The sequence below is a fragment of the Camelus dromedarius genome, chromosome X (genome assembly GCF_036321535.1).
Source record: "Camelus dromedarius isolate mCamDro1 chromosome X, mCamDro1.pat, whole genome shotgun sequence".
In the NCBI taxonomy this organism is placed as follows: Eukaryota; Metazoa; Chordata; class Mammalia; order Artiodactyla; family Camelidae; genus Camelus; species Camelus dromedarius.
The window spans coordinates 59,478,381-59,496,501 of NC_087472.1; the positions used below are offsets into that span (position 1 = coordinate 59,478,381).

The following is an 18,121-nucleotide window of genomic DNA, read 5'->3' on the forward strand; positions in this document are numbered from 1 at the left end:
ATCCCAAGCCTGCTTGAACAGGGTTACACTTACTGCCTGGCTTTTTCTCCTAGGGGCGACTTTCTATAATACACACAAACACACACGTGCACACGCATGTGTACATACAAGCCTATCTTTGCCATGCCTCAGCCTTCCACACCCAAAGACCACCGAAGAACCAGTATCCCGAACCTCACCCCTTCCTCAATAGCCTAGTGGCTGAGACCCCAGCGTGCCTCCTGCCCAAGTTATAACTTGCTTAAGTCACAAAGAACAAAGCCCTCAGATGCTCTTGGCAAATCCAAAATGTAATGCTTGGCTCACATATGATGCTGAAGGTCCAACCAGGGGCCCGGACAACCCCTTCTGTCCAGGAGGGGTTGGGCTGAACATCTGTGTCCCTGCCGGTTCCTGACCAGTAGTTGAGGTCATGTTTGGGGCCCAGCCCCAAGTCTCTTTAAGGAGGGACTGCTGTCAGGTGAGACATACCCACTCTAGTGCCAACAACGTCAGCACTTATCATATCCGCATCAGGTCACCTGAGTGCACTAGAAGCTGGTGCCTCTTCCCCTCTCAAAGGGACCAGGAATGGGGCGAGGGAAGGGAGGGGGAGAGACCTTGAGAAAGAGGTCAGAGGGGAGGATCAGCAGACATGTTGGGTTGTCAGTTTCCTCAGAGCAGCAATGGGCACCAAAAGGCATTTAATAGATGTTTGTTGAATAAACACATAAAGAAATGCATGGATGATTCCCCAAATACAGGAGAAAAACATTCCTGAGCCCTCAGAAATCTCAAGCTCACCCTGAAGCTCCATCACTGGCCCAGTTTGCCTTCCCTACCTCTTTCTCTGTTTCCCTCCTTACAGCTAAGTAGCATTAAGTTCTTTTCTCTGAAGTGTAAACTGAAGTCCTTAGAAACTAACAGCCTTGCTTGCAGTCATCCACAAAGCTGAAAACAAGCCCGAGATGAACTTGTATGGCTCCCTGCCACGGCACGTGCAACTCGAGCTGACTAAATCCCATTTGCCTCATCCGAGAGGTTATATACCAGCGTGTCACGGACAGACAAATGGCTGGGGCTGGATATGCTCCCATCTGCCTTTCTTTTGGGGTTCCCAGCACCCCTCTGGCCTCAATTCTTCCAGCAGCAGCAGCAACAACAAACTTAACACTCCACACTCCCAAAGTCCCACCCGTCAGGGGTTGGGGAGGCAAGGGCCAGGCTGCACGTACAAGGTCTCTCTCTCTCTGAGCTTACAGACTCCCAAACACAGAGCGCCTGGTGGAGTCACCAAGAAGGCTATGGCCAAAGCCCTCCCATCTTCTTCCTGCCTCAATTACCAAGGCTTTTGGAGGTCTTGGGGTCTCCCTCCCACCCCCTACCAAGTCCATGTTGGACACTCCCAGACCTCACTGACAGGGCAAAGGTTCAAATGTCCAGACTACGTACCTAGTCATTCCAGCAACTTGCCCAGCAGTCCTCCAGATCGTATGCTTGGGAGCTGGAGGAGGAACAAGATGAGAGGACAAGGCTGCTGGGGAAAGCCCTGGGCTTCATAACCTCTTGGCCAAGTGAACTGAATTTCCAGACTAAGGCCGGAGGAGGGACGAGCAAAGGAGAAAAAGGAAAAGAGGCAGGACCAAAGCTAACCCCTTCTTTTTTCCTCCTAAACTCAATCCAGATTTGCCTTCTGAGGGCTGCTTGAAACTGATCCCTGCGGCTCTGACTCGTCCTTTCTTAAAGACATAGTCTCCACTTGGGGGGGGGCAGGGTGAGGGGAGGGAAAGCTCACCTGGCCCCAGTGTATCCCAGAACAAAAGATAGGGGGAAGGCAACACAAGTGCAAAACCCCAAATGTCCCGCACCTTCGCTCTTAATCCAGACCCAGAACTGGAGGTGTATTTGAGATTCCCGTGGAGTAGCCAACTCAAGATCTCTGCTGGATGACTCAAGAGACTCTGCTCGCCAAAAGCTGAAGTCTGGTGGTGGGTGTGGGAAAAAGAGCGCTGGCCCAGGAGTCCCACCTCTCACTACTTCCTGTGTCACCGTGAGCAAGCCACTTTCTGTCTCTCGTTCATGGTTTCCTTTCTTGACAAATGAAAAGCTAATAGTGGCAGCCCTGCCGAGCTCCCAGCTTCTGCTGTCTCCTGTTACGGCAGAAGGTAGCACCCTTGGGCACTGGGCATCTGACCACCCCAACACCCCCGGTGGGCTGTCCTGCTCTAGCTGCCAGATATTTACATGGATCAGACCTGAGACTTTCTGCTGGGTTTAGGGGGCAGTGGAATTCAGGTATGAGCTGGTGAGTGGGTAGACCAGGAGCTATTCTGTGCATGTGCTGGGGAGGAGAAGGAATAGCCTGTCTCCTATGTTCTTAACAAGGTGTTAACAACCCATCAGGATCTGCCATTTGAGGGCACAGAAGGAGGCTGTGAACACATCCTCATCTTCCCCTCATCCCCGTATTTCCTATTTATTCTGCAGGAAAACCACCTCGGCCATCGGCCTGGGAGGGCCAGCGGCCAGTCTCTGGCCCTGGTGGCTCTTTCTTCCTACAGGCTCCAGCTCCTTTTCTTCCCTAAAGCTGCCTGCCTCCTCTCCACATCTGAGCTTCTGTTCCTTTTCATCCTGCCTGCAGAACCCGGCATGGTCTCTGAGCTCCCCCCTCCTTTCTTGCTCCAAAGAGCAGCACACAACCCCATTTCCTTTTGAGGCCATGGTTCTCAGCTGAGAATCTCCTGAGGAGCTTTGGAAAAAAATGCCTCGCCCCTGGAGTCAGATTCCATTAGTCTGGGCTGCCCTGGGCACCCGCGGGTATAAAAGCTCTGCAGGTGACCCTAATGTGCAGTCAAAGGCAGAAGCCACGGGTTGGAGGGCTCCCCCCGCTGATTACATTAGGGGATCAGAGCAAGAGTGATCACATAACAGATAAGGGGAAAGACAAAGGGTTGGCATCTCCCAAAGTTCTGCCAGAAGTTCTTCCCTCTGTGCATCATGCTCTCTAGAGAAAAGAATGGCAAGGGCTCACACCACCGTGCCAGACATAATGTCAAGGGCTTTCTGTGTGTTACCTCACTGAATCCTCATGCCCACCGTAGGAGGTACCATCGTTATCCTCATTTCACAATTGAGGAAACTGAGGCATCAAGAGGTGAAGTAATTGGTCCAAGAGTGGGATTTGAACTCAGGCATGTGGCTGTCAGCCATTATGCCACATCTCCTTGGCTGCCAACTATCAAACCCGGTATTGCTCTCAAGATGCTTCCCTCCTCCCTGGAAGAGCTTTCCTCTCATACCCCAGGTCTGGAGATGCACTGGGGCTGAAAAAGTGTCACCTCGTATGCACTCATCTGTCCTTTGTCCTAAGGAGGTCAATTGTATTCAGGGAAACTGCATTTGAGGTCTGGAACCCATCTTCCAGGGAAGACAGAGAGCTGCAGTGGTTACAAAATGGACTCTGGTCAGACAGATCTGGATGCACAGCCCAGCTTAGCCACTTACTTGATGGTGACTGTGGATGAGGCTCTCCTCCTCGTGAGCCCCGGTCTCCTCATGTGCCAAGTAGAATAATCACATCAAGCTCCTGAGGTCACGGGGCTGCAGTGAAAGTGCATGGGCGGGTGCCTGGCACTGAGAGGTGCTTAGTACACATGGTTCCCTACTCTCCAGTCCGCCCTCTATCAGAGAAGCCTTTGAGCAAACCCCTCTGGCAGTCTAGTGCTGCCTATGGACCCTTTCTCAGAGAAAAAAAAAGTCTTTAAATACATTAGATTACCTAGGATTACAAAAGGAAACTGATCACTGTACATTGAAGTGCAATTTACAATGTAGTTATATGTGCTTTTTTTCTTCTTTTTTCTCCTTTTTGGTGATATTTATTTTTTAAATATTCTTTTGTTTTGTTTTTTATTGATGTGTAGGTGGCTTTTAATGTGTTGATTTCTGGTGTACAGCATAGTGATTCAGTTATACATACATATTCCTTTTCATATTCTTTTTCATTATAGGCTATTGTAAGATCATCATATGTGCTTTTTGATGAACACACTCACTGTAACAAGATCTAGCAGCTGGGCTAAGAACTGCCATCATTTTGAGGCAGTAATGCACATAAATGATTTTCTGAGATACCTGCAACAACTGTGATGTGATGTGAAAAAAAGCTCTAATTCTACGGGTGACAATCACAAATGTTGCTGATAGCACTGAGGTTTCTGGCACTGGAGACAGGTCTGCCCACTCCTCTGCTCATTAGCTGTGTGATCTGAGCCAACCTATTTAGCCTCTCTGTGCCTGTCTCCTCATCTGTAAGAGGGGGGCTGCTATGAGGATGTAAAGAGCGAAGGAGTGCATGTAAAGGGCTTAGGTCCAGGTCTAGGACAGAGCAGATGTTCTTTAAGTGCGAGGGATTATTGTTATCTACAAATGGGCTTCTATCCATCAGGGTGTCGGGTTCATTTACCCAAACCCCAGGGCAAAGCCCTACCTCCAGCTAGGCTCCCCCCATCTGCAAATATGACTCCAACACCATTCACAATGCTGTGCCATTTGTATTCTTCTGGGACCTGGGATCTTTAAATATCTCTTTTAAAACACTGCCAAGGCTAGGTCTTCTGAGGCCAAGAAACAAGCTCCTTTTCAGGGACTGCCTGCCCTGGGGCTTCACCACAGGACCGTCTCCAAAGCCTCTCCCTGTGGCCCCACTTGCTGTCCAAACCACCCACCCCCACTGCCAAAGGCGCTGCAGTTACAGGCTCTGCCCTGGCCTCAGACTTCCCACTTGTGAGTCTAGAAACTTCTAATAAGCTAAAGAAAGGGTAATTTGGAAACAGGAAGCACTCCCTAACTTACTGCAGCTGTCATAGGTAAGGAAGGGAGTTGGAGAGGATCAAAGCCATCCCTTCAGTGTGCAGATGTGGCAACTGAGACCCAGAAAGAAGCAAAGACTTGCTGAAGGCCCCGTGGCAGTTTTCTGGCAGCGCTAGGCCTGCAAGCCAAGATGCCTCTCCCTCCATCCTCTTGGGTTGGACCATAATCTCCATCCTCTTGGACCTCTCCTTTCTCTCCACCATCTGGTCAGTTGACAGTTTTGGTCAGTTCTGTAACCGAGCAAGGCCCTGTGGGGCCTTCCAGGGTCAGACCCCTTCCCCATATCCTCTGCTGCAGCTCCTCTCTGAAGTTCCCAGATGATAGTATCTCATGTGTATTTCCTGAGTTTCTCAGATGCTAAAAACCACCACCAAAGGAAGAGCACGTGGCCCCCAGACCTTCTGGCACCCAGGGGTTGACAGTGTTGACTGCCCTGTTACCTCAACATCAACCAGTCAGAGGATTGTGCATGAGCTGATCACGTACCCTGCAACTCCCTCCCTCACCTGGCCTTTAAGTATGCTTTGCTGAAACCCTTCAGGGAGTTGGGGGTTTTCTTGGGCATGAGCCACCCCGTTCTCCTTGCTCAGCCCTGCAATAAACCTTTCTCTGCTCCAAACTCCGATGTTTCAGTTTGTTTGGCCTCATGATGGGGCTGGCACATGAACTAGCCTTCAGTAACAACTCCATTTCCTCTTAAATATGGTACCAATCCATTAGCTCCCTCACCATGTCCCCACACCTGCCTCGGGGCAGGCCCTTTCTCCCTCCACTCCTCACCCGCCTCCCCAGCCCGCATCCAGTCTTGGAAGAAGCTTCCAAGGTCGCTCGAGGGGATGGAGCCCGGCCAAGGTCTGACAGCGAGCGAGAGGGAGAGCTGGCACCGAAACCCAGGTCAAAGGGCTGTGGAAGCTGAGTTCTAGAAAGTTTAGTTGAACACCATTCCCATGACATCACCCGCCTCTCAGAATTACACCCCAAATCCTATTGTTTCAGGTACCAACTGGAAACTTTGTTTTGGTTAGGACCATAATTGCTACTTCCCCTTCTACACCTTCATTTTGCAAAATGTAGACAATATTCCACCTCCCTCTCCCATTTCTCCCCAAAGCCCCTTAAGGTGGGCCTCCAGCACCCACCAGCCCAAATTGCCTCCTCATCTGTCCTGAGTGTGGGCAAGCCCTGCTGTTCACCATTTTCACAAATATTTCTATTGGCCGAGGCTCCAATCAGTTTGCCAGTCTCATGTTAGTGGACTTTCCTGTTGCCCTAAATCTCCTAGAGTGTGCTAGACTGTGTCTGTCTCCCCTCTGCTGCCCCAGCACTTGGTATCAGGCCCAGCATGCAATGGAGATTCAGTCTCTGAGAAATGAATGAATGAATGAATGAAGATGCTGGTATTGCCAGGGAGAAAGAGAGGAATAAGACACAGGCAGCCCTGCCCTCCAGGAGCTTTGAGTTTACTTATTAAGACAAGATCTATAAAGTAATAGAAAGATGTGAATAGAGAACCAGGCTGCTATGTTTGACTTTCCCTGCAGGCCAAGCAGGGGCCTGGGGTGCTGTAAGCGGGCTGCAATGCAAAAGGATCTGGGTGTGAGGGTACAGCAGGGCAGGTCAAGGAATCAGCATCTGGAATCCAAGTGCGCATCAAGCTTAAGCAGCAGGCTGTAACAGGGTTGGAGGGAGTTGGGAAAACCAGATAAGGTTTCCAGGAACTAGATACCCAAGTAGTAAAAGCATGTTCAGAGTGGAGAAGAAAGATGCTGCAAACGTTTCTTTAAAGCCTGATGTGTAGCTACAGAGGTTTACTGGTAAACTGGAGGGGAATGGGATCAGACAGGAAGGCTGGGTCTAGGTGAGAAGGGTCTGGATGAGAATAGAAGCATTGAGAAAGGGAAGATGAAGCCAGGCAACAAGGGCTAAGGAACCAATTCCATCTGATGACTGAACTTGAAGATATCGCCACTGAAACGGGCAAGTCCTTAAAGGCTGGAAGGGATGGGAGTGTAGCTTTAAGTCTTCTCACTCATCAACTTCATGCATTCACTCACCAAACATTTACTCAACATCCAGGACATAGCACTCAACTCCATGTGTGTGTGCGCACGCACGTGTGTGTGTGTGTGTGTGTGTGTGTGTGTGTGTGTGTGTGTGTGTGTGATGCTGGAGGCCTCTCCTGCTCCTTCATCTTCAGGGACGACAAAGGAAGGCAAAAGAAGCTTGTAGATCTTTGCTACTCAAAGTGTGGTCTGTGGACCGGCTGCAACACTATTGCTTGGGAACTTGTTAAGAAACGAAGAATTTCAGGTTCCACCCCAGACCTTCTGAAATAGAATCTGCACTTCTTTTTTAGGGGGAGGTAATTAGGTTTGTTTATTTATTTACTATTTTTAATGCAGGTACTGGGGATTGAACCCAGGACCTTGTGTATGCTAAGCATGGGCTCTACCACTGAGCTATTCTCTGCTCCTTGCACTTTACTTCTTAAACATTAATATACCAACCATCACCTAGAGATCTTGTTGTCTATACCACTGGCCCATGGATCCTCCCTGAATAGCAAGGAACTAAGACACAATAAGGGCCAGGGTGCTGGGGATGAAGTTTTTAATGGGAGGGACCAAGGGAAACTGAGTAAGCCTGGGTTATGGGTTTTTTTGTGGGGCCCCCTGCAAGCAGGTAGGGAAGTAAGTTCCCAAGTAGCCCATCCCCAGATCTACCACCCCACTTCTGGAAAGCTGCTCAGCACTGTCTGGTCTGGCCCAAAAGAGGCCTGGTGGCCCCCATGTAATCTGGCCTTACTCTAGCCCAACTCCAGGCAGAAAGAGGAGGCTACATAGTGATTCGCGTCCAAAGCACTGTCTCAGAATGAAAAGTTTTCTGAGCAGTATGGTCTTTGAGAACTTAGCATGATGGCCTACCTTGGTGAAAGAATTGGAGTTTTGGGGTCCCAGCTAATATCTCTTCCCATCAGAGACACAACCAGTGGAGGGTAATAGAGAACTGCCCCCAGCTCATGCTTTCATTGGAAACATAAGACTCATACAACAGCCATCATCTGTGACAGTGCGTTGTTTGAGCTCGTGTGTGTGTGCGTGTGTGTGTGTGTGCATTTTAATGAAGGCATAACAAATCCTCAAGGAACTCCATCAGGTAGGTGAAGGATGGGTAGTTTTTATTTTCTTCTGTGTACTTTTCTGTTTTGCCTACAGTTAACTGTGTCAGTTTGAAAATATGAACTTAACAAAGGCTTTATTTCAAAAACCAAATTCATACAAAGAAAAATCATGGCAATATACAAGTAAGTGCTGACTTTTTTGGCATAGATAATTCACTGTATGAGGACTTGAAGGAGATTTCCAAGGTGAAAGACAGAGTGGGGGGGGTGGAAAAGGGATGCCTAAAATCACCAAGTTTCTATTCTGAAGATGCACCCAGTCAAAAGTTAAAATCTGAATTTCTCAAACTGTAAAACTGCCCAACACTGGTCAGGCCCCAACCTGGGTAACTGGATTCATTTTTAGAATCAGTGAATCTCAGAGCCTGAAGAATTTGAGAGGTTACCAGGCCAACCTTATCCTTTTTTTTTTTTCTTACAAGGGGGAATTGAGACGCAGAGAGGTAATGACAGCGCAGGCTCTGTACCTTGGCACGGGTGCCTCTCTCTGCCCATATTGCCCTCCCCTCCGGCCCTGGGTGCCTAGCTAACACCCACTCTTCTTCAAGACTTGGCTCAAACATCACATACTCTTGTGGATTAGATGATCTCCTCTGCGCTCACAAAATGCTTAATGCATTCCTTTATCGTCCACTTGGCACACTACTGAGCACCTACGGTGCGTCAAGCACTGTTTGAGACACCTAGGACACATCAGTGACCAAAAAACCTCTGCCCTCGTGTGTAGTGATTAAATCGTAGCATTTATTTATTCAGCAAATATTTATAGATCACTTATGTGTGGGGCCCATAAACTGTTTTAAGGTTAGGGTAATTGGTCAGTTTGGCTTCCTCCCTTCCCCCCACGATCAGTGCATTGTGGACACAGTCAATGTTTTCTGAATGGATGAATGAATGAAATGGCTAGGGTCACACAGAAACATGGAAATGGACCTAGCATTGAAACCCTGGTCCCCTGATAGCTAGAGGTCTGCCCACATCTTTGGAACCTCCATCACTTCGGGTAGGAAAGGTAAGAAGGGAGATTACAGGCTGGGCCCCCCAGGCAGATCTATTTTGGAAAGAGGAGACCCACCCTATCAGGGACCCTCTCTGGGGAGAGTGGGGAAGTCGCCAGCTTCTGACATACATCCCTGTTCAAAAGCTTGGGGCAAGCAAGAAGAGACCCTCTCCAGCAAGGCCCTGGCAGCCCCATCACCCTGTACAGGGACTGATCATTGTGAGGTACGTTTTCATTTCCGTGTTAAAACCAAGCGTTTTCGTTAAAAGCAAAGCCACCGCTAGGACTGCAGAGACCTGCGTGTGTCCCCCCCTCCCCAGTCTTTCCCTCTGAGCCAGAGGCAGCGCCAGCCTTTGGCAGCTGGAGCAGCTGCACTGCAGCGCCCTCTGCCGGGCTCGAGGCAGGCTCCGCTGATCCGCCGGGCGGGGCCCAGCCGCTACGGAGGAGCCGCCTGTTCCGGAGGCGTTGAGGGAGCGTGACTCATCCCGCCGGCTGCGCCCGCACTGGCCGCCCCTGACTGCTCGCCGCCTCCGCACGCGCCTGGTGACGCACCGAGCCGCGCGGAGCTGCTTTGCGCACGGAAAGCAGCCCCGGAGCGGCACCCCCCAACCCCCGACGGCAGCACCTGCTCCGCCAGCCCGAGCCCCGCCCTGCCTGAACCCCCGCCTCGGAAGCTTCCTGCACTGGAAACCTCATCACCTCTACTCTCACCTAGTCTTCATCGCTAACCTCGAATACGGGTGGTTTTGTTACACGGCCTGAACACAATGGGACACTGAGGGCGACAGAAACGTGAAGTGATGGCCAGGGTCACGCAGCTAAGAAGCAGAGGAGGGACTAGATGAACCAGTTATCTTTGACCCCGAAGTTCAAGGTGTGAAAGCCACACTATCCTCCTAATTGTACCCCCACTTCGTCCCCGCCCCCCAACTCCACATAGACACAGACACAAGAAGGGAAGGTCAGACCACATCATAGAAGACCTTGAAAGTCAAGCACTATAATAAACAATTTACCAGTTTGGAAATAAAGGAAAAGCTCTAAATGACTTTTAAGAATAAAGTCAGGTGGACGTTGGGCTTGATTCTGGAAAGATGTTTCATTATGGAGTCGAGAACATGATTAGTGCTTTGAGTTAGGAAGATGCACCAGAGGAAGACAGATCAGAGAGAAGTGGCACCTGAGGTAGTCCCAGAGTGCTCGATAGGGCCTAAATCAGAGTCATGAAAATGGAAAAAAAGGGCACAGGCCCAAGACACACTGGGGTGGGAAAAAACTTAATGATAGATTGGATTTTCAAAAGTAGTGTAAGTAAACTCCACATAGTACTTCGTACCTCTCCTAAGGTATTTACTGATTTTGCCTTCGTTGTTAGCATGATGTTTCGTCAGCCTTGTTAGATGCTAAGATTAAGAGAGTTGTGCTGGTAGCTCAGGTGCCACTCCTGCCCTGGAGACCATGACTTTGTGGGGGAGGATATACATGTCTGGGGCAGTGTCCATCCTTTTGGCTGAATGCAACATAGGTGAGGGCAGAGCTGCTGGTGCAGACAGCATCTGCACCTGGCAAGAAACCCTTAAACCAGCCCTTACTTCATCCTTGGGTAAAGTTTGGCGGGCTCTAGCTAAACTCCAGGGCAGCCTCATGCTAACTGAACATCCTTCTGGGTCTACAGTTTGCAGGAACCCTGAGTGGGTAGGTTGAGCTGCTCCGGCAGCCCCACTCTGAGGCCAGGCATCAAAACCTGTGCAAGTGGCTGTGGGTACCTGCTGCCAGCTAGTAATGCTGAAGGGGCACCCTACTGGGCAAGCAGCCTGGCTCTATTGTGATACGATAGGCCATTTTTATACAAGGGTAAATCATTCAGGCATCAGCACCCCTAAGACAGAAGCTCCACAGGACTGGAGCAGTGGACCCAAAGGTAGCCAGATCTGCCTTCAAACCCACATTGTGGTCTATTCAGAACATCAGGCCCAATAGGGCCAGCTACCAACCCAGCCCATCTTCCCCCATATACCATATCTCAATGAATGAGAACACCCTGTTGGGAATGGGTGATTCCCAAGTTCCTTGGGATTATACCCCATAGACACCAGCATGGAAGAGGGGGCTACTTCTAATTCCTGATACTTCACACCCTCCACCATTCATACTGGCTGTCACCCTGGGCTCTCCTGGATAGAAAATCATGGCCCCACTGCCTCCTAGTGTCACCATGTGCTGCTTGTCTACTTCATCTGCTCCCCACATCCTTCTCTGAAGTCCAACAAAGTATGTTATCAAGCCAGAGTTTTGGGGGGTTGTTTCTTTTTAATCAGGAAAAGGAGTTGTCCCCCACTATTTTGGGACTACCATTGAATAACAGCCTTAGTGCCCAGAGCCCATATTTCTAAGAAATGTTTACCCTTGGAGCCTGAAGTGCAGGATTTCACAAATTCACGGAAATGTGTGCATGTGCGTGTGTGTATATGTGTCCGTGTGTGTGAATAGGGGGCTTATGTGGGTTCTTGAGCCTCCTAAACATTTTTCATGTGGGCCCCAGTGTTCTTCATGAAGGAGGAAAAGTTGTGTAGGGAAAAGGAGAAAAAATATCAGTTCTCCTTAAATTAATCTATAAACAAATTGCCATTCCAATCAAATCTCTACAGGAATTTTTCATAGAACTGGACAAATTGACTTGACCGTCCATATGAAAGTGAATATGTACTAGAAGAGCTAAAGTAATTGGGAGGGGGAGGACAAAGAAGGATGATTTATTATGTAAGGTATCAAATCTATAATAATTAATAGGGTATGGTATTGGCACAGAAATAGACAAGTAAATGAGTAAAAAGAGAACAGAGAGCTCCCGAGCCAACTCATGGAAAGATATTAAATAAATAATATAAGTGTCATTTATAAGCCTGTGGCAAAAAGATGGATTATTCAAGAAACAGTGTTGGAAAAACTGGCTTTCCATTTGGAAAAAACTAAATTAGATCCCTACCTCATACTACATGCACGCGCATACACACACACACACACACACATACACACACTCATACTCCACATAGCTCAAACAACTAAATATAAGAAATAAAAGATACCTATAACCAGGGGGAAGGTATAGCTCAGTGGTAGAGTGCATGCCTAGCAGGCACTAGGTCCTGGATTCAATCCTCAGTGCCTCCATCAAAAAATAAATAAGTAAACCTAATTACCTCCTCTTGGAAAATAAACTGAAAAAAAAAACAAACAAAACTTATGACCACAGTGAAAAATCTGTAGGCATATATATTTGTGACTTTGGTGTAGCAAAACCCTTTTTAAACAACACACATACACAACACAAAGGCCATGAAGGAATGGTTGATAAATTTGAATCTACATCAAATAATTTTCTTAGACAAAAGACACCATCAATAAAGTTAAAAGACAAATGATAAACTGGGAGAGATATATTATTTGTAATATACATAGTAGAAAAATTAATTTATATATATAATTTCTGTAAATCAATGAAAAAAAGGCAAACAACACAAAAGATATGTGGCAAAGGATTTGGTCAGTCCATTCAAGTGGAGAGTTACAAGTGGCTAATAGACATTTAGGAAAATTCTCAACCTCTAGTAATCAAGGAAAGGCAAATGAAAACAATCATCAGATACCATCTTCCACCCATCATATTGGTAACTAAAAGTCTGATTTTATCAAGTGCTGGCACGGAGGTGAGCAAAACATACTCTCATACACTGCTGGGTGGAGTGTAGGCATCACACGTAGAAATTTGGTAACATCTATTAGTATTACCCCTATTACCCAGCAACTCCATGTCTTAGCATCTGTTTTAAAGCAACTATAGCACATGTACACAAATATTTATTGAATGGATGCTTATTGAATTATCAGCCATAAAAATTTAGAAACAATCTGAGTTCATCAAATGAGAAAACAGTTCAATAAACTCTAATAAAAGTCATGCTCTTCAAAATTTTGTAACATTTTAAAAGAATATGTTAGGACTTCTGCTTCTTGGAAGATGGAGTAGATAAACTATTTTCCCTATTCCCCCCATTAAGTAAAACTAAAAACTAAGTACACTTAAACCCCTTGAACATCATAAATAAAGCAAATACAAAAAAGACTCTAAAAGGTGGAGAGAAGAAACACCAGAGAGACCTCAGGACTCGAGGAATGACATGGTGGTAAGTTCCCTGGATTTCTGTTTTGCCTCATGTATCCCTCAAAAAACTTACAACATGGAAACACCAATGGGTGCAGACAAAAAACAAAAACAAAAAAGGCTGTCTTTCTAACCAAAGGACTAGAAAAGGAGGTAGACCAGCAAGAAAGAAAACTGCAGACAATAACCACTCTATTCTAGCAAAACATCACAGAAAAAAAAAATATGGCTCCCATCCTCAATGCCACTTGCAAAGAAAGGGTTGAAAACACAGACTTTCACCATGCTAACCTGTAACCAAGTGTAACTCCCCTACTGGGGTGATGTCAAAGATGTCTGAATGTGGAGCTGGGAAGGACTTACTAGATAAAAAATCAGCAAAGATGCAGAAGTCAACAACACCCTCAATCAATGGTTTCTAATATGATATTCATAGAACACTCAATCCAACAACAGAAGACTACACATTCTTTTCAAGTGCCCATGGAACAAACTATGTTACATCACATCCTGGACTATAAAACAAACCTCAACAAATTAAAAAAACAATTGAAATAAAATGGAATGTATTCTGTGACCACAATGGAATCAAACTAGAAATCAAGAATAACAGAAAGATAACTGGAAAATATCTAAACATTTGAAAACCAAACAGCACATTTCTAAATAATCCATGGCTCAAAGATGAAATCTCAAGAAGGAATTTTTAAAAATACACTAAACTGAATGAAAATGAAAATATAACATAGTGAAATTTGTGGGATACAACTAAAGCAGTGTTTAAAGGGAAATTTATAGCACAAAATACTTCTATTAGAAAAGAGAAAAAGTCTCAAATCAATAATCTAAGCTCCTAACTCCAGAAACTAGAAAAAGAAGAGCAAGATAAAACCAAAGCAAATAGAAAAAAAGGAAATTAAGATAAGAGCAAAAATCAATAACATTGGAAACAGGAAAACAATTAGAAAAAAATCAATGAAACAAAAATCAGTAAAATTGATAGACTCAAGTAAGACCTACAGGGAGGAAAAAAAGGGAGAAAACACAAGTTACTAATATCAGTAACAAAACAAATGTCACTACAGATCTTTCAGACATCAAAAGGATAATAAGAGGGGGAGGGTAGAGCTCAGTGGTAGAGCACATGCTTAGCATGCATGAGGTCCTAGGTTCAATTCCCAGCACCTCCATTAAAAAATAATAAAAGGATAATAAGGGAATAAATACTAAGAACAAGTCTACACACTTTGAGAATTTTGACGAAACCAACCAATTCCTTGAAAAACACAAACACCCAAAATTTACTTCATAGGAAATAGATGATTTATTAAAATCTATAACCATCAAGCTCTATAACCATTAAGAAAACTGAATTCATAATTTTAAAACTCCCAAAAGAGAAATCCCCAAGTCCCATGGTTTCACTGGAGAATTCTACCAAATGTTTAAAGAATTAACACCAATTCTACACAATCTCTTCCAGAAAATAGGAGAGAAGAAAATGCACCCCCCAAATAATTTTATGAAGTTAGTATTATCTTGATGCCAAAACTAGATGGCAGTCACACAGAAAAAGAAAACTACAGACCAATATCCCTCATGAATATAGAAGCAAAACTCCTCAACAGAACATTAGCAAATAGAATTCAGTTATAAATAAGAATTATACACCATTATCAAATGGGGTCTATTCCAGGGATGTGAGACAGTTTCAGTATCTGAAAATAAATCAATGTACCCTACCATATTAACAGACTAAAGAAGAACAATCACATGATTTTATCAATCAATGCAGCAAGAGGAATTAACAAAATTCAACACCCATTATGGTAAAAAAGAAAAAAAAACTCAGAAATAGGAAAGAAAATGCATTTTGTCAACTTGAAAAAGAGCATCTACAAAACACTTACAACTAATGGTGAAAGACTGAATGCTTTCCTCCTCAGGCTGGGAACAAGGCAAGAATGTCTGCTCTCAGCATTCTAATTTAACATAACGCTGGAAGCTCTAGCCAATGCAATCAGGCAAGAAAAGGAAATGAAAGGCATACAGATTGAAAAGGAAGAAATAAAACTGTACCTATTTAGAGATGAGATGATGGTGTACGTAGAAAATCCCAGGGAACTACAAAACAATTCCTAGAGCTAATAAGTGAGTTCAGCAAGGTTGCAAGATGCAAGATAAGTATAAGGAAATAAATCATATTTCTATATACCAGCAATGAACAAACGGATGCCAAAATTAAAAATACAATATGATTTACAATTTCTCAAAATAAAATCCTTAAATGTAAATATAACAAGACATGTGTAGGACTTGTATGCTCAAAACTACAAAATGCTGATGAAAGAATTCAAAGATAAATAAATTGAGAAATACACCATTGTTCATGGATTAGAAAACTCAACATAGTGCAGATGTCAATTCTCCCCAAATTTATATACAGGTTTAGTGCAATTCTTATCAAAATTCCAGGAGGATATTTTAGACATAGACAAGCTTATTCTATAATTTATATGGAAAAAATATATGGAAAAGCAAAGGAACTAGAATAGCCAGAACAATTTTGAAAAAAGAAGAATAAAGTGAGAGGAATCACTCCATCCAATTTCAAAATTTATGTAGCTACTATAATCAAGACCATCTGGTCGTTGTGGAGGGATAGGCACATAGATCAACCAAGCAGAGTAGAGAACCCAGAAATAGACCTACATAAATATATTCCAAAGATTTTCAAGAAAGTTGCAAAAGCAATTCATGGAAGAAAGGTAGCCTTTTCAAATGGTGCAGAAGCAACTTGACCTAGGCAAAAAATAAACCTTGACCTGTGTAGTAGGTTGAATGGCAGCTCCCAAAGAAATATGTCCATGTCCTTATCCCTAGAACCTGTGTATGTCACCTTATTTGGAAAATGGGTCTTTGCAGATGGAATTAAGTCAAGGATCTTGAGATGAGGAAATTATTCTGGATTTTTCAAGTGGGTCCTAAATCCAATGACAAATATCCTTATGTGATAGAAACACAGAAGACACGCATAAAGAAAGTGATATGAAGATGGAGGTACATACTGGAGTGATGTGGCCACAAGATAAGGAAGCCAAGGGTTGTTGACAGAAGCTGGAAGAGGCTTCCAGAAGCTCCTAGAAGGAGCCCCCAGAGGGACCATGGCCCTGTCCCTATTTTCTTTTAATTGAAGTATAGTTGGTTTATAATGCTGTGTTAATTTCTGGTGTATAGCATAGTGATTTAGTTATACATAAATACATATTCCTTTTCATATTCTTTTTCATTATAGGCTATTACAAGTTATTGAATATAGTTCCCTGTGCTATACAGTAGGACCTTGTTGGTTATCTATTTTATATGTAGTAGTTAGTATATACAAATCACAAACTCCCAATCTTTCCCTCCTCACACCCACTTTTCCCCACTGGTAACCATAAGTTTGTTTTCTATGTCTGAGTCTGACTCTGTTTTGTAAATAAGTTCATTTGTGTCATTTCTTTTTTTTCTTTTTTTTTTTTAGATTCCACGTATAAGTGATATCATATGGTATTTTTCTTTCTCTTTCTGGCTTACTTCACTTAGTATGATGATCTCCAGGTCATCCATGTTGCTGCAAATGGCACTGTTTTATTCTTTTTTATGGCCGAGTAGTATTCCAGTGTGTGTGTGTGTGTGTGTGTGTGTGTGTGTGTGTGTGTGTGTGTGTGTACCACATCTTCCTTATCCAGTCATCTATTGGACATTTAGGTTGCTTCCATGTCTTGCCTATTATAAATAGTGCTGCTATGAACACTGGGGTGAATGTATCTTTCCAAATTAGAGTTTCCTGCCAACACCTTGATTTCAAACTGCTGGCCTCCAGAACTATGACATAAGAAACTTTTGTTTTAAGCTATCAAGTTCATGGTAATTTGTAATGGCAGTCTCTGGAAACTAATACAACCTGTCTCATATCTTATAAAAAATAAACTTAAAATGCACCACAAACTAACCTTATTTTGGTAATCATTCTGAAATATATATAAATAAATATATCTACCTGTCTATAGATATATAGATAGATAGATCATCATGTTGTATACTTTATAAAATGTATGTCAATTATATCTCAGTAAACCTGGAAAAATGTACCACTAACTTAAATACAAAACTATGACATTCTTAGAGAAAGGAAAATGTTTGAAATCTAGAGAGAGGCATATAGGCTAGATTTTTATACTTGACAATGAAAACATGACATGAACAGACAATTCACTGAAAAGGTTACATGGATGGCAAATAAGCACAGGAAAAGATGTTCAATCACTTGCCATTAGAGACATGCAAATTAAAACCACAATAAAATATCACTCCATACCTATCAGAATGGCTTAAATTTTTTTTAAATGACCACACCAAATGTTGGTGAAGATGCCAAGGAACTGGATCCCTCATTCATTGCTGATGGGAATGTAAAATGGTACAGTCATTCTGGAAAACAGTTTGGCAAGTTACTTTACTATTTTTTTTTTGAGGCGGGGCATAATTCGGTATTTATTTATTTACTTATTTACTTACTTACTTACTTAATGGAGATACTGGGGATTGAACCCAGGATCTCGTGCATATTAAGCACATGCTCTACCACTGAGCTACACCCTCCCCCTGGCAAGTTACCTTAAAAGCTGAACTTGCAAGTACCATATGATCCAGCAATTGCACTCTTGGACGTTTACCCTAGAGAAATGAAAACTTCTGTTCACATAAAAACCTGTTATGGGATGGTTCATAGCAGCTTTATTTACAGTAGCCAAAAACTGGAAATAATCCACATGTCCTTCCACAGGCGAATGGATGAACTATCTGTAGAACATGCAAGCCATGGAAAACTCCCAGCAATAAAAAGGAACAGACTGTTAATACACACAACAGCCTGGATGAA

General features: G+C 44.2%; 1 non-coding gene across 1 annotated transcript; it reads right to left on the bottom strand.

Annotated features, from left to right (window-relative positions):
• Positions 1-17,769: 17,769 nt before the first annotated feature.
• On the bottom strand, positions 17,770-17,842 carry TRNAI-AAU (transfer RNA isoleucine (anticodon AAU)). The gene has a single exon. It is a non-coding gene; the product is annotated as a tRNA-Ile (tRNA).
• Between the last annotated feature and the right edge of the window lie 279 nt (positions 17,843-18,121).